The sequence below is a fragment of the Falco peregrinus genome, chromosome 3, assembly GCF_023634155.1.
Source record: "Falco peregrinus isolate bFalPer1 chromosome 3, bFalPer1.pri, whole genome shotgun sequence".
NCBI classification, from domain to species: Eukaryota; Metazoa; Chordata; class Aves; order Falconiformes; family Falconidae; genus Falco; species Falco peregrinus.
Genome location: NC_073723.1, coordinates 28,678,660 through 28,696,805, shown reverse-complemented (window position 1 = coordinate 28,696,805; position 18,146 = coordinate 28,678,660). Strand labels below are relative to the sequence as shown.

General features: G+C 47.5%; 1 long non-coding RNA gene across 1 annotated transcript in view; it reads right to left on the bottom strand.

Moving 5' to 3' along the window:
- Nucleotides 1-837: 837 nt before the first annotated feature.
- The window catches only part of LOC129784158 (uncharacterized), a 54,705-nt gene continuing 37,396 nt past the window's right edge, over nucleotides 838-18,146 (bottom strand). Inside the window, exons 3-4 of the long non-coding RNA XR_008746591.1 lie at nucleotides 17,818-17,890; nucleotides 838-1,375 (exon numbers count right to left, since the gene is read on the bottom strand). This is a non-coding gene — a long non-coding RNA (uncharacterized LOC129784158). The remainder of the gene's footprint in view (nucleotides 1,376-17,817; nucleotides 17,891-18,146) is intronic.

Below are 18,146 nucleotides of genomic sequence, written 5' to 3'. Positions count from 1 at the left end.
ACAGGAACCAAAATATCAAGACAGATAAGGCTGGGCTGTGCAATGCCCAGCACTGGAACAACCCAGGATTTCCATCCAAAGCCACTGAAGTCCCAGAGAGGAAGGCATTTCCATTCTGTGTGCTAGGGTGTTTCACAGTCCTCTCTCTGATTTTGCACAGATGGAAGCTCTAGTGAAGCCAAGAGAGAAGCAGCAGCGGGAGAGGAGACAGCATCTCCCCCACCTCCACCAACAGGAATCACTGCTCTTACCAATGTTCAATTTCTTCCAGTGCAAAATGAAAAGAAAATCCTTTCTAATTCTGGATTCAGCAAGGCATAATGAGCATAGGCAGTCAGAGCTGAGGATTGAAATCAACCCCTAAAAGTGCAAACATTCAAACAATCCTGTTTTGGGCAACCACTGGGGAAAGAAAAATCAAGAGTCTGCTGCAGAGCAGCCCTGGTACACTTTGAGACCCAAACACCCCAAAGGCACAGGAGGGAAGGGAGCAATGCTTCCGAGATGGCCACGTCTGTTGGGTGCTGTGAGCCTGCACTGGCAGTGCCACCTCCAGCCGCGCACAGCAGGGAGCACCAGGCTCGGCACAGCAGCTCACAACCAGCACAGTGTCTTATACAGCCACAGAAAGAAGAGGATTGCAAGCCTGCTTTTGAAAAGAAGGAATAAGTGCTGTATAAAGATGGGGTTTCATGGCAACACAAGATTTCTCGGTGCTGGTACCTTGCCTTGCCAGCCTTGGGCTGGTGCTTTGGAAGTGCAGAGCAAGCAGAAGCTGCAGCTCTCTGTGAGGAACATCTAGCAATTAAAGGCTAACCACAAGGAAAAGCAATCCCAAACAGACTCTCTGTAGAGAAAATTTAAGAATACTAATTTTAATATTGATTTTTTATAATGTGGTGTTCCTAGAGATGTGACTCCAATCCTGGCCCAGCAATTTAAAGAGATTATTGTCAGGTGATTCAGCCGCCAAACCTATGTAGTCTCTAATTAAACATTCTTTTAAACTCTTTTTTTAAAGCTCTTTTAAACATTCAGTCTTTGGTTTCTCACCAGGATTTACACCAATAATAGAATAAGGAAAACACACAGTGTTATTTCTCCATACCTCCTGTGTCTTCCTCTGCCAAAGCAGGCAAACAAGCCCTGTTCCTCCAGCCACACAAGGGATGAGGGGAAGGCAGGTGAGGATGAGCAGCAGCCAGATGCCACGTTGAGTGTCAGCGGTGCAAGTCCCAGCAGGACCACATGGGGTTGGAAGAGGCTGATCCAGCTCAGCTGCCTTCGGACACAGCTTCAGGTGCAGGCAGGGCAGCAGGACCAAGCTCCTGCTGCTGTGCCTGCGAGGATGCCGGCAGGGATGGGTCTCAAGTACCTGCTAGGCAAAACCCCATGTGACTGATTTGCAAGTGACTGTATGTGAATAGTCTCAGAGAGTCAACAGGCCATCTCTGCAGCTCCAGCCCATAACAGTGCCAAAGAGAAAGTTCATTTTTTAAATTAATACACCACCCCTATCCCTCCAAATATTAATCACGGCATGGATGCCCCTAAATCTCCATTAATCACTGCTAATGCTTAGAAAATAATGAGTAAAATCCAAGAGGCTGTTTATCCTCTTCCATTTTAGGAGGTCACTCCTCCTTTCTATTCCCCACCAACTTTTTAAAATGTGTACTGAATTGCTTTACAGTTCCGAAGTCATTTCAGTACAGATACTCTTCCTCCTACCGCTGTGAACCCATCACACTGCTCTGTGACCACAGCTGCCGCGAGGAAATAAACCTTGACAACATCTCAGCGAAGGAGCATTTGGAAGCTTTTAAGGAGCAGCAGTGCCTGCGGCAGAGCAGCCTTTCCCACTGCCATTGACAGATGGAGGTGGAATAGGCTTTCTTAGTCTCTTTTTAGAGAACAGATGCAACGGCAGCAACAATCCACAGACAAAATCCCAAATGTCTTGCCTAGTTTCTACCCCAGCTCCCACCAGGCAAACTCCTCGTAAAGGAAGATCCCAGCTCAGCCCCAGCCACCGTCACGCCAGTGCCCTACCGAGACCTGTTTGCTGCCCTCCTTAACATCTGGCTCACTTGCTGTGCTGGTCTGGTCACTCCTTCATGTCGTCTTATCCAGCAACAGCCCTGGCCAGCCCATTTCCCAGAAGAGCTTTATGGCAGTTGTGGGGACAGCACTTCACCCCTGCCAACACCCTCCCATGGGATGTCAGCTCTTACCCCATCTGCAAGGCTTCTTGCTCTTCTGTTGTGTGGAAGCCTTGAAAACAAAGACCGGAGAGGGAACTGTGCCAATGTGGCACAGGCAAGGCCACATACAAAGAAAAGTTACTTTTTTCTTCTCCTTTTCAATCAAAGTCAGAGTTATTGTCAACAGTAACAGAAGACATTTCAGGCAGAAATGGGATTTGTTAAAATTTACTAACATCTCCATGTGTGTCCTTTCATACACATTAACGGCTCACCCTTCTTGCACCCTTTCTGTACTCTTGACGTTTGCTGTACCTGCAGGCTAATTCTCTGCTGGCTGACTAAAACATCTTTGTTAGCTGCAAATCTACAAACTTTCAGTATCCTGGAATATATTCTTGTATTCTGATACAAGGTTAACAGAAGGTTTTTTACATATATATATTGTATACATATATTATTAGTTGTATATGTTTATTACTTTTTATTTGATATATATAAATATATCAAATCTGGTTTATAATTTTCTTTCTTACCACTCCCCTTCATAAAAGAAAAGCTTAGCAGTCCCTTTGGGCTCATTGTTACCCATCACTTATTTGCATCCTTTCCAAGCAGGGCTGAGCAGACTTGAGCACTGCCAGGTAGCTGTAGCACGCTTCCAGGTGAGTGCCCACATTCCTCCTCGGCTTTTCCTTCTGCAAACGTGCTGGTTGCCTTTTGGATTGTGCAGCAGCAGCAGCAGCAAAGCCAAACCTGTCCTGAGCCACGCAGTGGGATGGCCAGAGATCTCTCCTCCCCAGCACCCTTCTCCCCAGCAGCACCTATAATTTAGGTTCTAGAAATGGATGTAAGTATTTCACATTTATTCCCTAAATAGGGCAAGCAGGGATTGTCCATCCCGTCTTCAACTCAGCAGTAAGCCACTTTAGTGCATTTACTGACAGCTAAAAATAGACCGCCCATACTCAGCTTCCTCCACTGAGTCACCAGCAGTTCTCGGACCAATCCACAGTTGTACAGCAGATGGTTGGGCTCCAGTTCAGAAGGTACGGGGAGTTTAACTCCAACCGTTGGCACGCTCGCAGAGCTCATCCTTTGCCTTACAAGGCTGCACTCCTGGGGAAATGATGGGCAGCAGCCTGTCTTACTAACGGGGACGTCAAGCATCAGGGGGACACCTCCGTGGGCTTTGCATTACCTGCAAGGCAGATAAAAGCAACTCTTCAGGCCCTTGGGGTCTTTTCACTGAAACAGAGCCTACAGTGAAAAAAAGTCTGCACAGTCCCAAGGAAGAGGGGGGGATATCCCAGACAGAAGAGAGGGCATTTCCCAGGCTCAGCTTGGGGACTCCCACTGGAGTGCAGCCAGCTTTCATACAAGGCATCTATAAGGAAAGACAGCCACTGCTCTCTAAAGAGCTAAACAGAGAGACCTCCAGTGCTGCTGAGAAGACAAGAGGAGGCAGAACCGTGGCTTCAACCCCTACCTGAGCGGCTGGCTCTCTAGCAGCCAGCAGCCCTACTGATGGGGAGGGTGCCTGTGGGGATGGGTGCTGCAGAAATCATGCTGTGCCTCAGCCAGACTTCTAACCTGGCACCCGTCAGCTGCCCTTAGCTGGGGTGACTTGGTGATGTGGCCAGGTTTGGCAAAACGAGGTGCCAGTGTGGCTCTGCGACCAAGCGGCAGCTCTTGCTGCGTCGCACAGCCCTGCACCAGCACCAGGGATCTCCACAGCATGTGTAAAGCCCAGGACAGGCCCAAAGCAGCACTCTGCTTTCTTTCAAACAGCTGATAAACCAAAATGATGTCCCCTCCCTGCCAGACGCTGTGCCACTGGCTGTCTTCCCGGCACCTCCTCTGGCAAGCAGAGGCTGAGACCCAACCTGGGGGGCCAGGGGGTCCTGGACAGCAGCAGACTGCCCTGGTGCCATGCTCACATAACACATCTACAACCCCTTCTTAAAATAAAAGCTAATTAAATTTCTCTGATGAGACAGCAAGTTTTACTGGCTGGAACAAGAGACAGGACTTCTGGCTTCCTTTTCAGGATCACCCAAAATGAGTCATTTTCCCAGCTTTCTTTCAGCTTAAGAATGATTCTTTATGTATTTGTTTGTCTAAAGTCTGTTTTGATTTTTTTTTTTTAATTAAAAGAGCATAAGCATAATTTCACTGAAAAAAAATTCTCATTTTAAATATTCCAGGCTGGTTTCAGCTTGAAAGCAAGAAGGTGGGTGTGGGGATGTCTAAAAAATTATTTATATTGGGTAACTGTTGCTAGCTGTTTCTGCTAGGCTGTTCAATAAATCAGTTAGCCATAGGCTGCTATTTCCAGATGGCATTACCCTATTTTAAAAAGGTCTGGGTTCAGAAAATTGAAACCTGGGCTGGGATGTGCGGCGGCTCAGTTGGGTTTGAAGCAGGTGTCTTCAGACCCAGCACTCGCGGACCAACATCTCCGTCCATCAGCAGGCATTACAGGAGAGAGGTACCTGGCATGGGGATGCTTTTACACCAGGCATTGGGACAGTGGTCAGGATAAGCAGACAGGGTTAAAAGTCATGTAGGACCCTTTCTTTCTTAACAGGGTGTTTAAGCAGCCAAAGCCCTGTTGAAATCCTAATGAAGTGACCTGGAAAGCTAGCACCCTGACAGACAACCCCAGCTTGGTTTTCAGCCGGGACCACCATGAGCACAAGGAGAGGAGACACCCTTGGGGCTTCATCCTGGGTCTGTAGGTCTGATGGAGCGAAGCTTCGTGGCCAGCATCACAAAGCATAACCCTCACAGCAGGCAGCTGTAGGAAAGCAGTCACGTAGCAATCACCCTGCAAGGCAAAGCTTTCGATGGTGCACCACAAGTGTAGGAAAGTAATGTGCTGCAAAAACTGATGGCTGACCTGGCGGGGGTGGCAGGGGGGCCCTGTGCTGCACCAGGCTTCAGGAGAGCTCCCAGGAGCCCTCCTCCCACCCCAACCCTTCCACTCGCTGGAAACCTTGGCTGCTCCACGGCACCCAGGGGCTAAAACACCCCTCAGGGTCACTGGGGTGGAAGAAGGGAGGAAACGCAGGGAGTCCAACATGTTACTGCAGGATGGAGCAGGGATGCTGCACCCAAGTGACTAAGCTGTGTCCCAGGACATGATGGGGGATGCTGACCCCACCCCTAGCTCCCCCAGGAAGCTCCCCACTTTCACTGTAGTACAAACTGGTCATTCGTCAGGGCCACAGCATGAGTGGACTATGGGGAAAGTCCTGTCCTCAGGGCAGAAAGCATGTGAGGTAATTGCTTGTCTCACATGCTGCTGTAAAATCTGGGATAAGGTGGTGCCCAGAAGACTTTTCCAGAGACTGGAACAGGGTGGTCAGACCCACAGCCCTGCTCCAGGCTGTGGAATAGATCTAACCCCCCATCCACTTGTTTTGATTTTTCCACAACCCGCAGCCTGGCAGAGAGAAGCAGATCTTGAGAAATCTTGAGAATAGGCAGGATTTCAGAAGGAAAGCTGATTTCCCTCGAGTTTACTGCTTCTCCCACCTGGCTGGGCTTGTCTTCTCAGCAGCCCCAGCAGTTACTGTATGCACCGTACACTCCTCTCATTTCCTAGCTATACCGGGAGCAGCTGTAGTAGGAGGTTCAAATAATTGTTTTTACAAGAGCCACTTTCCGCGGAGCCTTTCGAAGGTCGTGCTGATTAATTCCTCTTGAGCAAGCAAAGCACCATGTAATTATTGCAAATGTCACCTAGTGAAAAATCACTTCTAGTCAATCGTCTCAGCCTGGAGATAACTGCTGCAGCTTTTTGCTAATGCAACAAGTCAAACAGAAGTGATGAGGGGTCTCGTATGTCTCCCATCAAGACTCCTATATCCCTCCAAACACAGTAAATGAGTTAAATAACATTCATGAGAAGGCAGTCTATAGATGCCCTGCTCAGCAGGACCTGCACGCTGGTGGATCATGCAGAAGCCTGCTCCCGCTATGGGTGTTCACATAAGGCAAAGCAGGTTGTTAATATTTTAATTCAAAGTGCAAACAGATCCTATAGACCTCAGCTGCTGTGGACCGGATGACTCAGCGACAGCACAGATTCGGCTCTGCCAGGAGAGTCGGGCACAGGAACGTGACTGGCCCAGGCCAGGCAGCCCCAGCAGCACACGGCTTCTCTGTGTTATTAGAATCCTTAGCCAAAAGCAGGTGGTATATGGCATTAATGGTATTTATGGTGCTTAACAGTTTTTGATGTAGAACTCTGATTCTATTGAATCCTAATTTGTGATGCTCGCAAATCTTTGGGGCAAAATGTTTCACATTTAATTAATGCTTGAAGACAATGTGTTTGCTCTTTTTAAAAGATAAACAAAGCTTAAGAGCAAAGATGATTCAATAATAACAGCAATTAATATATTTAATAAACTGAGGGAACACAAAGAAAAAAATAATCTGGTTATCTGTTCCAAGCATTGTATCCTAAAAAATAGAAGTTATGATATGAAAATAAATTTTGTTGAAAATGAGCACTTAGCATACCATAATGATGAGCACCATATAAACATCTCAACTGGAGAACATCCTGGTTCCAAGAGCAACTGTTTGGATGTGAGTGAGACATGGTGCCAGGCTCATATTTAGGACAGAGCCAGGGAGACCATACTGCCGTACATATACAACTGTCAGGCATCTAGCAGGGCTGAAATGCATAGCAGAAACACACGAAGCAAATTTACCTGCTTGCATGTGTGTCTTGTCAGAAATATTGCCAGAATTAATAAGAACACTTGACTAGAGAAAAAAGTATTAGTGGCATCTGCAGTTAAAACCTTTGAGGGCTTCACAGGGAGGAAAGAGAGGAAAGGGCACTGGTGGTGTACTGTGCCATTCAACCAAGGGCATGCACCCCAAAACAGGTTGCTGCCATAACATATATACCAATTTAACAAATAGAACAGGAATTTATCCCTTTTGTTTGTTTGTTTGTTTGTTTGTTTAATTTCAGCATTAGCAGCTGCCGTCTAAGGAACACTAAGGAAGTGTTCTCTTGTCTGTGCTTTGAGTGAAGTGGACACAAGTAGGAAGGATCCTTCTGCAGCAGTGCTGGAGGGAAATTACTTCGTACAGATTTCCTCTTCCTAAGTCTACACAATGATCTGGTCCACTTATTGAAGATGTCAAGGGAAACGTTCACAGATGTTGGAAAATACAGGCCCAAGCACCAGTCTCTCACAGTAGGATAGCATCAGAAATAAATGCCCTGGCACCCACATGCTGACTCACAGCTAGACTGGTGTCCTTTGCAAATTGCTTTAATGCAAAGTTCCATCATCATCAACAATTTTATGTGATCTGAGAACAAAATGAGATATGTTAAAAAAAAGCCATCCACAGGATGACTTGATGGCCATAGAAATCTCCTTGTCAGAACCTAACTTATAATGGAAATAAATTCAAGATTTTTACCTACAGCAAAAAAAATGCAGGGCTTGTGGACCAGCCCCTGTGAGGTTACAGGATCTGTGACCTGGTTTGTTACTGGGACCAACAGATCTGTCTCAAGACATGTAGAAACCAAAAAAATCATTAAGAAAGTTCTCTGATATTTTCTAGCTTGCAAAGATAAATCAATGGAGCAAGGTTTCAGCATCATGTCCAATCCAGCCTAGTCTAGAAGCTATCTTCCTCACAAATCAATATGTACATCACTTGGCAAATGCTACAGGTTGCACATGCTGGGTTCCTAATGGCACGGAGCTGAAATACAGTAGGAGACCTTGGTTTGACTCCAGGCATCCATGAAAAGTATTTCTCACGTCCTGTGTTACCTTCTGCTTGTTCCTGTTCTCCATGGCCCAGAAGAAGACAGAGTGATGTCTGTCGGACATGCTGCTGGTGGTTGCACAGCCTGGCTGGGACCTGGGCACTCCCATGGGGGATGTTCAGGGAGCCTCCTGGTGAGAAAGATCATGCTCAGCCCTATCCTCATCAGAAAACCATTTCAGAAAACTTTCTCTATTTCTCTTCCAACCTTAGGTCTCAGAAATGACTGTTCACAGTGCACAGCTGGGATCTTGCAATACCACAAAAAGCACATTCTGACACCAACCACTGACGTGACCTAAATCTGGTGCTGGATTTCCCCGTGGAGAGGAGAAGGGCTGAGCTGGAAGTTGCTGCTGTCCGCTTGCTGGGCAGGAAGAGGGGTCCTCTCTCCCCCAGCACGGCTGCGCATCTTCCCCCTGCCAGCACAAGTTGCTGTGGGGAGATACAGCAGTACTGTGAAGGATGCTGGGGGCCCCAGCCAGGCTATTTTTAGATCAAAGAAAGCCAGAAATCTGGTATTTATCAGATTGAAAGCACCTTCAACTCTGCAATATGCAACTTTAGTGTTTGAAATTATAAGAGTTTAACAGGGCCCTTGAGGATTTCAACATTTGTCTGGAAAGTATTTGGCAAGTCTTGGACCAACAACATAATTCTCTCAACATATCCCAAAGCTCTGACAAGATACACCTTTATCCCAAATTCATTATGTTTAGAGCAGCGTCCAGTACTTGGTCACATTAACCTCTACTATATTTGCAATTTCTGCTTAAAAATGAAGACCACTGTTTCACCTGTTCTGTTTTCCAAAATGAGATCCTGATACCGATTTTCCTGCTGAATCAGGACCCACACAGTGCATGCTAAATTGTCCAAATCAAAAGAGTCCCCTAACTGATAAATTACATGTTTTCAAATAAATCTTTCAACAATAGCTGAGCTGGTTTAAAATGTTTGCTTTTGACTGGGTAGCATTTTGTCTCTATTAACAATTTGATGACCGTGTAACTGAAGAAATATTCCACTGAAGGCTACAGACATGTAAAGCCTCAGCAGAGGATTCATTGTACATTACTCTGGGAGAGGTAATAAATCTCATTTAAGAGCATCAGAGCTTGACAATAATTTAAAATGGCCAGGAGAGAACTACCAGTTGCTATTGCACTCATTAGTCTCTTCTCCCCTGGAAAAGATAGAAGTCTAAAGATGTCATCAAACATGAAATCTGATTTTCATCCCAGCCTTCATCCAACCTCCTTATACACATCCTTGCTTCAGATTACATTTTTTGCAAGTATCTTTTTTGGTCTGCGGGATTTCATTCCTACAGCTGCAAATTCTCACTGTCACCCACGAATCAGATCATCTTCTACATTATTTCTAAATCCATGTTATTAAAAAAATTCTTCCTAAAACAATATATGTTTTTTTAAGCATATCATTTGCCCCAGAGCATTGCAGGTTTCGTTTTTTAAGCTGAGTTATTGCTTCTGAGTTGACAGGCATAAAGACTTCACCTAGCTAGCAACCAGCTCTTCAATTATAGGCTTTCAATTTCTTTTGAGATAGGGGTGAGCAGTCCGTAAGATGGAAATGAAAGGTACTGACTGCAGGCAGCTGGAAGAACGGAAACAAAAGGGCATCTTCCCCTTTGCCTGCTCATTTACATCACACCACAGGTTACACTTCCTCTGTACTGCAAACAAGCAAATGCTCCATCTCCCCATGCTGTCCCTCGGTCACCCCAAGGATGCTCCCTCTGCAGACACAAGCACTGGGGTATGCCAAGTAAGAGATCTTACAAAGGTTCCCTGGAAAATCCCACCAGGACTTGTGTCTTACATCTTTTTAAGATCTGGACATCTCACCTAGCCAGCCCTTGTCTGTAACATGTTTCCAGAAAGGCTTTCAGTCCTACTGGTGGCAGAAATCACAGAGGACCTATTCCTGCTCCCCAGCCATAACTCCCCAATCTATAAGACTTGTAAAACGTCTTTGGGGTCAAAAGAGAGCAGTGTAAAAAACCTGTGACCTGAGCTGGGAAGCCAGCAGAGCCCTGGATGTGTTACTTAGGTCTTCCAGTCATCGGCTACTAACAGAAAAGGTCCCAGCCCTGAGGAAAGTGCACGAGAGGAGTTGGATTTTGCCAATCCATTAAGGCACTGCTGCGGTGGGCATTGGGGGAGCAGTGCACAGCTTCACAGAAGCTTTGGTCACACCTCAGCCCCGAGCTGCAGCCTCTGTGGTGGCCCAGCAGCACACCGGGGACACTAGGTTACGTCCTCAGAGGGCACCAGGGGAGGAACAGGGGCATCTCAGCTGCAGGGCTTGGTCACCACAAGGGCGGTGGCGGAGAAGAGCAAGGCAGAAGCAGGACAGGAGAAAGCCTTAGGAAGGAGCAGCAGCCTCTGGGTTTCTTACTTTGCACCCCCTCAGGTTTCTTTTGTCATTATGTGAACGTGGTGGGGATTGAAACCTCCTGCAGTCCCAGGCAGGCACTGCTCATAGCACAGCTGGGCTGACAGCTGGGCTCTGAGACCCAAAAGGGAAACATTTCAGAAACCGATTATAAGCAAAGGTTGCTATGATAGCTTCAGTTCCAGTGTCAATGCTGCATGACACTCCAGCAGTCCGCCAACAGCACAGCCAGTACACAGCAGCTACGTTGTGTTTGGGAAGTAAGCTCAGTTCTGGTGATGGGTACTGCTATTAAAGTGCCATTAAGGAACTGAAGATCTTTATTTTTTACTGTCCCCTAACAGCTTTTTGACCCAAAGCCGAGGATGATGACAATGCAAAGAGCAAGTGAGCGCTGAGGCAGGTGGATGTTGCAGTGGGACATGGGGGGCAATGCCTCAGCTCTAAAGTCTGGTCAGCACAAGAAGAAATGGCAGGGTTGTACCAGGAAATCTCCAGGATCCCTCTGAAAATAAGGACTTGATTGAGTAGAAACAGCTTAGAAAGTGTAAGCAACTCAGCCAAAAAGAAAAAAGAAAACAAAACAAAACATTACGAACACGCTTTAATTAATACAACTTATTTCCCCTAAACATAGTCTTTCCAGCAGGAACCTCTTCCTGCTCTTACCCTACACAGCCTATTCTGTAATTTACCATACAGCTTTAGAGAATGTTGCAAACAACCTACATTAACTATGCAACAGCACTTGTCCATTTTGTTTCCTTTTGCTAGCCACAGGTACTCTTGCTCTCTCTCCTCTGGCATTCGCTCTTAGAAGCAGGTACAAAAGAGACTATTGCCCTTCCTCACTGCCTCTAATACAATAATTGGATAAATTAGGAATGCGTGGATGAGCAAGGCTGGACTGAGCATGCAGCCTAGGAAGCTGACAAGTGATCAAAAAGAAACAAAGGTGAGAACATGCACAGCCCTGAGAACAAGCCCTCAAGCACTCTAATGATCCCTCCTTCTTGGGAAAAAAGGCCTGTTTTTTCCCTTGCTGGGTTTAATGCTCTATTCAGCACCCTTAGGGACAGTAGAAGGAATCAGTAGTGCATTCAGAGCTCTTGTGTCTACGCAGAGAAAGAAGACATCTGTCTTCAGTGCTGCATCTTCCCAGTATCCTCTGACACAATCTGCATCTTTGCCACTTTCTGGTGGTGGGCATTTGGGTAGATGCCTTGATGACAACCCGTAACTGCCACAGCCATATCTACATTTGTTTCTGGTTAGATGCAGTACCGAAGTTTTCCAAACCCCACCACACAAAACTGCAGTGGGATATAGTCATAGGGAAACAGGGGAGAAAAAAAGAAACAATAAAAAAAACCCCTCTCTCTCTCTCTCTCTCTCTTCTGGCATTCACTCTTAGAAGCAGGTACAAAAGAGGCTATTGCCCTTCCTCACTGCCTCTAATACAATAATTGGATAAATTAGAAATGCGTGGATGAGCAAGGCTGGACCTTGCAGCGTTTCTCAGATGGACGTCTCACCTGAATGCTCCTCTTACCTCATCCCTGCAAATGAACACATCCTTTTGGCTGAAATTTTCCAAATCGCTAAACTGCTATCTGTGCTGGCAGACTTTCCAGTCTGATTTGATAATGACATTTTTAATCTACATTAGGAAATACATCTCTCCTACTCACCCTCACACCCTGGCACTGCTGTGGGTAATTGCCCACATCAAGCAGAGTAACTGCAGATCCAGTGCACTGGTGATGGCCTGTTCACAACGCGGGTGGGCAAAAGGAGGTGTGAAAGTGGCTGGGTGCTCCCTGGTACCTGAAGACTCAAAGCTGACACCTTCCTGTCACCTGGATGCGATTACTTCCCTCCCCCAGCACACAAGGAAGCGGGAAGGGAGAGGTGAGTGAGGAGTGAAACAGGACGTGGGTCTGCTGCTGCTGCTGGGGCAGAACCAGGGAGTAACAACTCGGCTCAGTATCTGTACCTTCTGTTCTCTCCTTTGGAGGGTACAGCGCACACTGGCTTGGGTGTGAAGGACAGGATGAGGAGCAGTAGTGTTTTTTCTGGACGTCCTAGAAGAAAAATCAGTGTGCTGGTCTGACCCCCTGCTTGCCATCTCCTGCACCTCCTCCAGGATTAGCGCCTTCCTCTGGCACTGCATCGTGGCTAGGAAGGGAAGGGAAAAGCAGCTTCTCCTCCTTCATTTCAGGGCACTGGGGTGCCCAAGGCAGCACATACTTGATCACTGCCCAGCCTCAGAGTTAGGCAAGTGTCCAACACACTTGGGAAATCCCAGCTGCTTCGGCTGCTGGAATGGGAGTGTGTACCCAGACTTGCCTTCATGTGAGTCCTTGTCCTGGGACAGGCAGAAAGCTGCTCCCTGACACATGGTGGGATGGCAGAGATGGAAACCCTGCTCCCAGGCCGAAGACCTAGGAACCACTCAGAGAAAGACCTTCCAGCGTTTCTCAGATGGACATCTCACCTGAATGCTCCTCTTACCTCATCCTTGCAAATGAACACATCCTTTTGTCTGAAATTTTCCAGATTTCCTCAGCCTGAGGAAGACACCTGGTATGCAAAATGCTGGCCACAACAGTTGAATATGGGCAAAGTCAAAAGAAAGAGAAACTATGATGCTTTAATGGAAAATGTTAGACAACTTTAACAACCACACAGTAGTCCCAGCTATGCTGCTCTCTGGTTCAGGTTGTGAACCCGCAGGTCAAGCCAGCGTATAGGTGTGTTTCTAAACAGCCGCAGAGATTACTGATATGAATTTGTCAGTTTTGCCCTAGGACTGCAGCAGGTTACTCTTGTGCAGTATACGTGTGGCTGGATCTACAAGGAGGAATGCAATTACAGAGATTTTATCCCACTTACCTACTGGCAAGGCTTTGTGCCTTATTAAGACTCCTGAATGTAAAACCCAGGCTTTCTGTTCCCTGGGCTGTTGCTCTACCCATTGAATCCACTGGCAAATGACAGATGTGTTTAACTTCATCCGGTTCTCCCCAGCGGGCTTAACCAGCACTCAGCTGCCACCTACCTAACAGGTACAAACACCTACCCAAACAGGAACAAAACCTCAGGTGGGAGAGGTGCCCATCTCCCCAGCATGGGAACTCCTGGGTCAGCACGGACATCTTCAGGTGTGCACCCTGGGGACCCAAGGATGCCTCAGGGAAGGGTTTGTGGAGGGAGCAGACTGTGAGAGCAGGAGGTGAGATCACTCTCCGCAGCTGGCATGCCAAGTCTCAGCTATGCTAGGATTTAAGCCATCTGTATCCTACCCACAAGCAACCAAAGTGCCAAGTCCTTGGGCTTCTCAGCTGATCTTGGAGCTCTCCGGTGGATGCGGCAGTGCAAGCCCTCATTTGGTGCAAGCGGGTACCAGTTCCGCAGCAGTCACACAGATGTAGGTCAGATACAAGGCCTGACTGATTTTATTGACACGCACTGGAGACTGAAGTGAATGCTGCTAAGCCAGCTTAAGAAATCAGACCTAAGCCTCTGTTAGTCATCCCCGCAGCCTGCAGCAAGCTCCCAGCAGTGCAAACTTTGCTGGGCTCTGCTAACCCCGCTACACAGCAGGCAGGGGCAAGCTGCGGCCCCCAGCACCTGGCACAGAACCCAGCCTTTAGCACATATTGTACAACAGCGATCCACCGTGAAACAGTCCGGCGAAGAAACCTGCTCTGGGCTTTCAGAGCCCACTGCTGGGTACTGAGCACAGAGACAGCAAGAAGTGAGGGCATTTGGCACGGTGAGAGAAGAGTCCCAAAGCAAGGCTCATTTGAAAAATAAAATTAAAATTGAAAAATAAATTCAAATTGGTCCCAAAATATGCACCCAAGAAGGAATGCTCCTACCCATGGGGTGTCCTTCATCAGGGACCTCTTCCCATAGTAAAGCTCCTCAGAAGCAACGTGCCTTGTGCTCACTCACTGCCGCTGGATGTTTCACAGGGTCCAGGAGGGGAAAGTCCAGCTACTTCAAATGCGCATTACAAAGAAGAAAAATACATTGCTAGATCGCAGTGGGGCTTATAAGCCTGAGTTTGCATTCCTAGAGTACTTCAGCTTTAGTAACCCTTTGGAGTACAATTGAATTTAACTCCCTGTAGTAAAGACATGCCATCCATCACCTTGGGGTTTCATATTTGTGAAGCCCCCATCCATTTGGATTAGATTACTACCAGAAAAAGATCAAGAATCCACTTAGCAGATGGTTTCACAAGAGAAAATGTAAACAAATTCTGCAATCCAATATGAAGTAGTACTAGTGTCCAGGCACTGCCAATATTTCACTCCCTATGTAAAAAGTAGTGGGCTGATATTATCTATAAAGGAAGTCAAATGAGCTGATACAAATTAAAGCTTTTTAAAGAAACAGGAAGCCTATCACATCTATACTTACAGTCTAGACTAAGCCCAATCTTTTAACCATTTAGGATACCAGGAAAATTGTAAGTTGGTATATAAGTACTTAATCGAATGACAGCAGTTCTAATATAGTGAAATAATGCTCTCATGACCAAAACCACAGATATTATATAAAAAAAACAATTTATCCACTGACCTTTCATTGCAGATCGGGCTAGAGATTTTCTTTTCATCATATGCGTGTTCCAGACCCCAGATAAGGACATGGACTGTGCTCAACTGTCAGAAAGTTTGACTCGGGGAAGAGAACACTAGGTTTGGACACATAAGAGGGACATATCATTCCCAAAACATTTGTGTGACCTTGAATAAAACACACTTATTTTCTCCTCTTTTTGGCCAGGCTGCCTTTAGCCTGCATGGAATGGCCTGGCTCATACCAGGGCAGTTGTACAACAGCCAGCATGGTTCAGTTCTGATGCAATCAGTCATTCAATATTAAATCAAATAGTTACCAGGTAATTATTAAATCAATTATTCAGATTAAAAAAAAAGTATCCTGCAATATTCCGAGCGTCTTAAGCTCACTTTCAGAGGAAACGGTTGCTCAGCATCCTGCACTTGCATCATGGAAGAAGGAAACCCCCTCACAACAATGTCCTGTGTCACACAAGTGCCACCGAACACTGATTGTCACTTTCACTTGCCATCTGGCACACACGACACAGGTGACTTGGCAGAGATATGTAAGAGCAAGGCAAAGCACTCAAAGCCTGTGGCCAGCCTGCAGCAATAGCCAGTTGCGGCACGGTGTGATGTAGGACGCTCCCAGTCTTCAGAAATCATGCAGGGCACCGAGCTCCGTGGCAGAGGTATTAATTAGCCACATACAGGAACCCCCAGATCTGCCGTGCTGGGCTGTATCTAGTTTTTCTATCTTATGCCAAACACACACAATAAAAACTGCTTAGAGCATGAGGTTAGGAAAGTATTTGAACGATGGGCCCTGAACCCCAGATCTGACACTTGCCCAGATGTTACTGGCATGTGGAGGTGCTGCTTTGCTGCAGGGCTGAAAGGGCTGCAGGCGCTTTGCTAGCTTGGCTCAGGGTGGTACACCGCCTGCTCGCCAGTGTGCAGTGTGGCAGCATCCCCACCAGCGGGGCGCTTCACCTTCATATTATGGCTGTGTTTGGCTCTCGCACGTTAAGAGTCCCGATACACCTGCTGCTGATGAAAGAGACAGCACTGCCAAAACATCCTCTGTCCATGGACTGCTCTCAAAATGGTCAGAAGGGGAGCACAGGCTTTCCTAACTTGGGGTAAATCTATCCCTGCAATGCAGAGCCTCCATCCAGAATGCAGTCCTCAGCTGCACTTTTTGTAGTTGTCCCAGCCAGCCCCAGCACCCAGGGCTCTGGGCACCATTGGCTTGGCCACGTGAAAGGGAAAGAAGGCACACTGCTATGGCATGTCAAACACTCGTGTGAACAGGATTACAGAGTAGCATTGCCCAAAACACCAGGACATTGGCGGTATGGGACCTCCAGGAGTTCCCAGGGGATCCCCCCACCATGAGGGTGCTGCTGAGTGCAGGGTTCCTCACACAGCACCTTGCAGCACCACTGCCCTTCACTCTCCTGTATCCCTCATCCCCAGCAGCTCTGAGCCAGTGGGAGACAACTGGAGTGAGAGCTGCTGAGCTGGGCACCACGGAAAGGGTGAGGGCACTCGTGTGGGGTCCCCAGGGGAGTCTCAGGGGCAGCTTGTGCAAATCCCAGATAGGGGGTGGTAGGAGATATCATGTCCTTTGAGCCACCCACCCTGGATCAAGAACAAGTGGTTCCTGAGCCAGATTAGAGCTGCTGGAAAGGTCAGCGCTGGCAGCAAGGGCAGGTGGCTCCCCTGGCCCCTGGCAGCAGCCACAAGCAGGTTTTTCTCAAGGAAATGTGGCAATTGGAGGGAGCAGCTAGAGGCTAGACTTGCAAAACTTAAAATCATTGCCCCAGGGGACACCTTCTGGAAAGTGTAACAGCTGGATTTCAGAGGGTAGATGGTGCTTAGCTAGGGCATGCCATTTTTTCAAATTATAAACCTGGAGTTCACCAAAACATCTCCTTCTGCAACCTCACTCCTTAACATTGCCCTTAAAGTAAGTAGGTCAGCCATGGCAGGTTTTCAAGGAAGGCTCAGACGGAGCCATTTGGTTGCATTATAAACACTGGCACGCACTAGCCTTCCTCTGGTGCATTAGTCATTCAGAGATGCCAGCGGCCACCCACTTCACACACTCCAATAGGAGAATTCAGATTACTACTGGCACAAGTGCTGGCACATCTCTCTCTGGAAATGGGGCTGCCTGGCCAGCAGCACATCATCCCTCCCAGAGGTGATGCCCTGGCCTCACAGACGGGGCTGCCCCTTGGCAATGGGCAGGAGCAGAAGGTTTTGTGTGTGGCTGTGGGCTGCACAGGGCAGTTGGGTTTGGGCTCCTTGCTTGCACTCAGCTGTCCTCCCCATCCCTGGGTGCACAGGAGGGAGCAAGTACACAGGCAGATACATGGGCATCGGGGCTCCCCAGCCTGTGGCAGCCGCAGTGCTGTGGTGTGGCACTGCCTGGGCAGCAGGCACAGACTCCACATGGCAGACTGGCCTCTGGATGGGACACATGAGTGCTCGAGTGCCAATGTGACAGGCTGCCAGGTGAGGGGTCCCACCAACCATTTGTCCAGTGAGAAGGCCCAGCACCTCTTTCCCTGCAGCATCCTCCACCCCTGGAAAACATAGGAAACAGGCCAACAACCTCATACTGATGGTTTTCTGGGCAAAGACTTGCTGGGTGATGTACAGATTTTTCTCGCCAAGGAATGTTTCAGCAGTTCAGGCTGTAGCTGTGACTGCAATGTTGTCTAAAAATTCGTTTTTGTACCTCTTCTAATCACTCAACAAATCAAATATCGGTATTTAATACTGCTTACCTCAAGGTCTGCTGCCACAAGCACCTGCACAGGTAATCGTTGTGTTTGTGGTCCAAAATGATCTGGAGAACTTCTGTGAGAAAGACAAGGGAGGAGTGGATAGGTAAGTCATTGTTTCAGCAACAGATATCTATAGCCTCTTAATGTTCAGCCAGTGTGCTTTATTTCAGTAAACAAAACATACCTTGCCCACCAAACAAACAAAACTAGACCACAGAGATGCTCCTCCAGCAGCCTGAGCTTTCTGCACATTCCTCTCACTCAGTTTTGTCACCAGAAATACATCTAAATCACAGCTCTGGCTCTGACAGCCCACAGACATTTCCTTC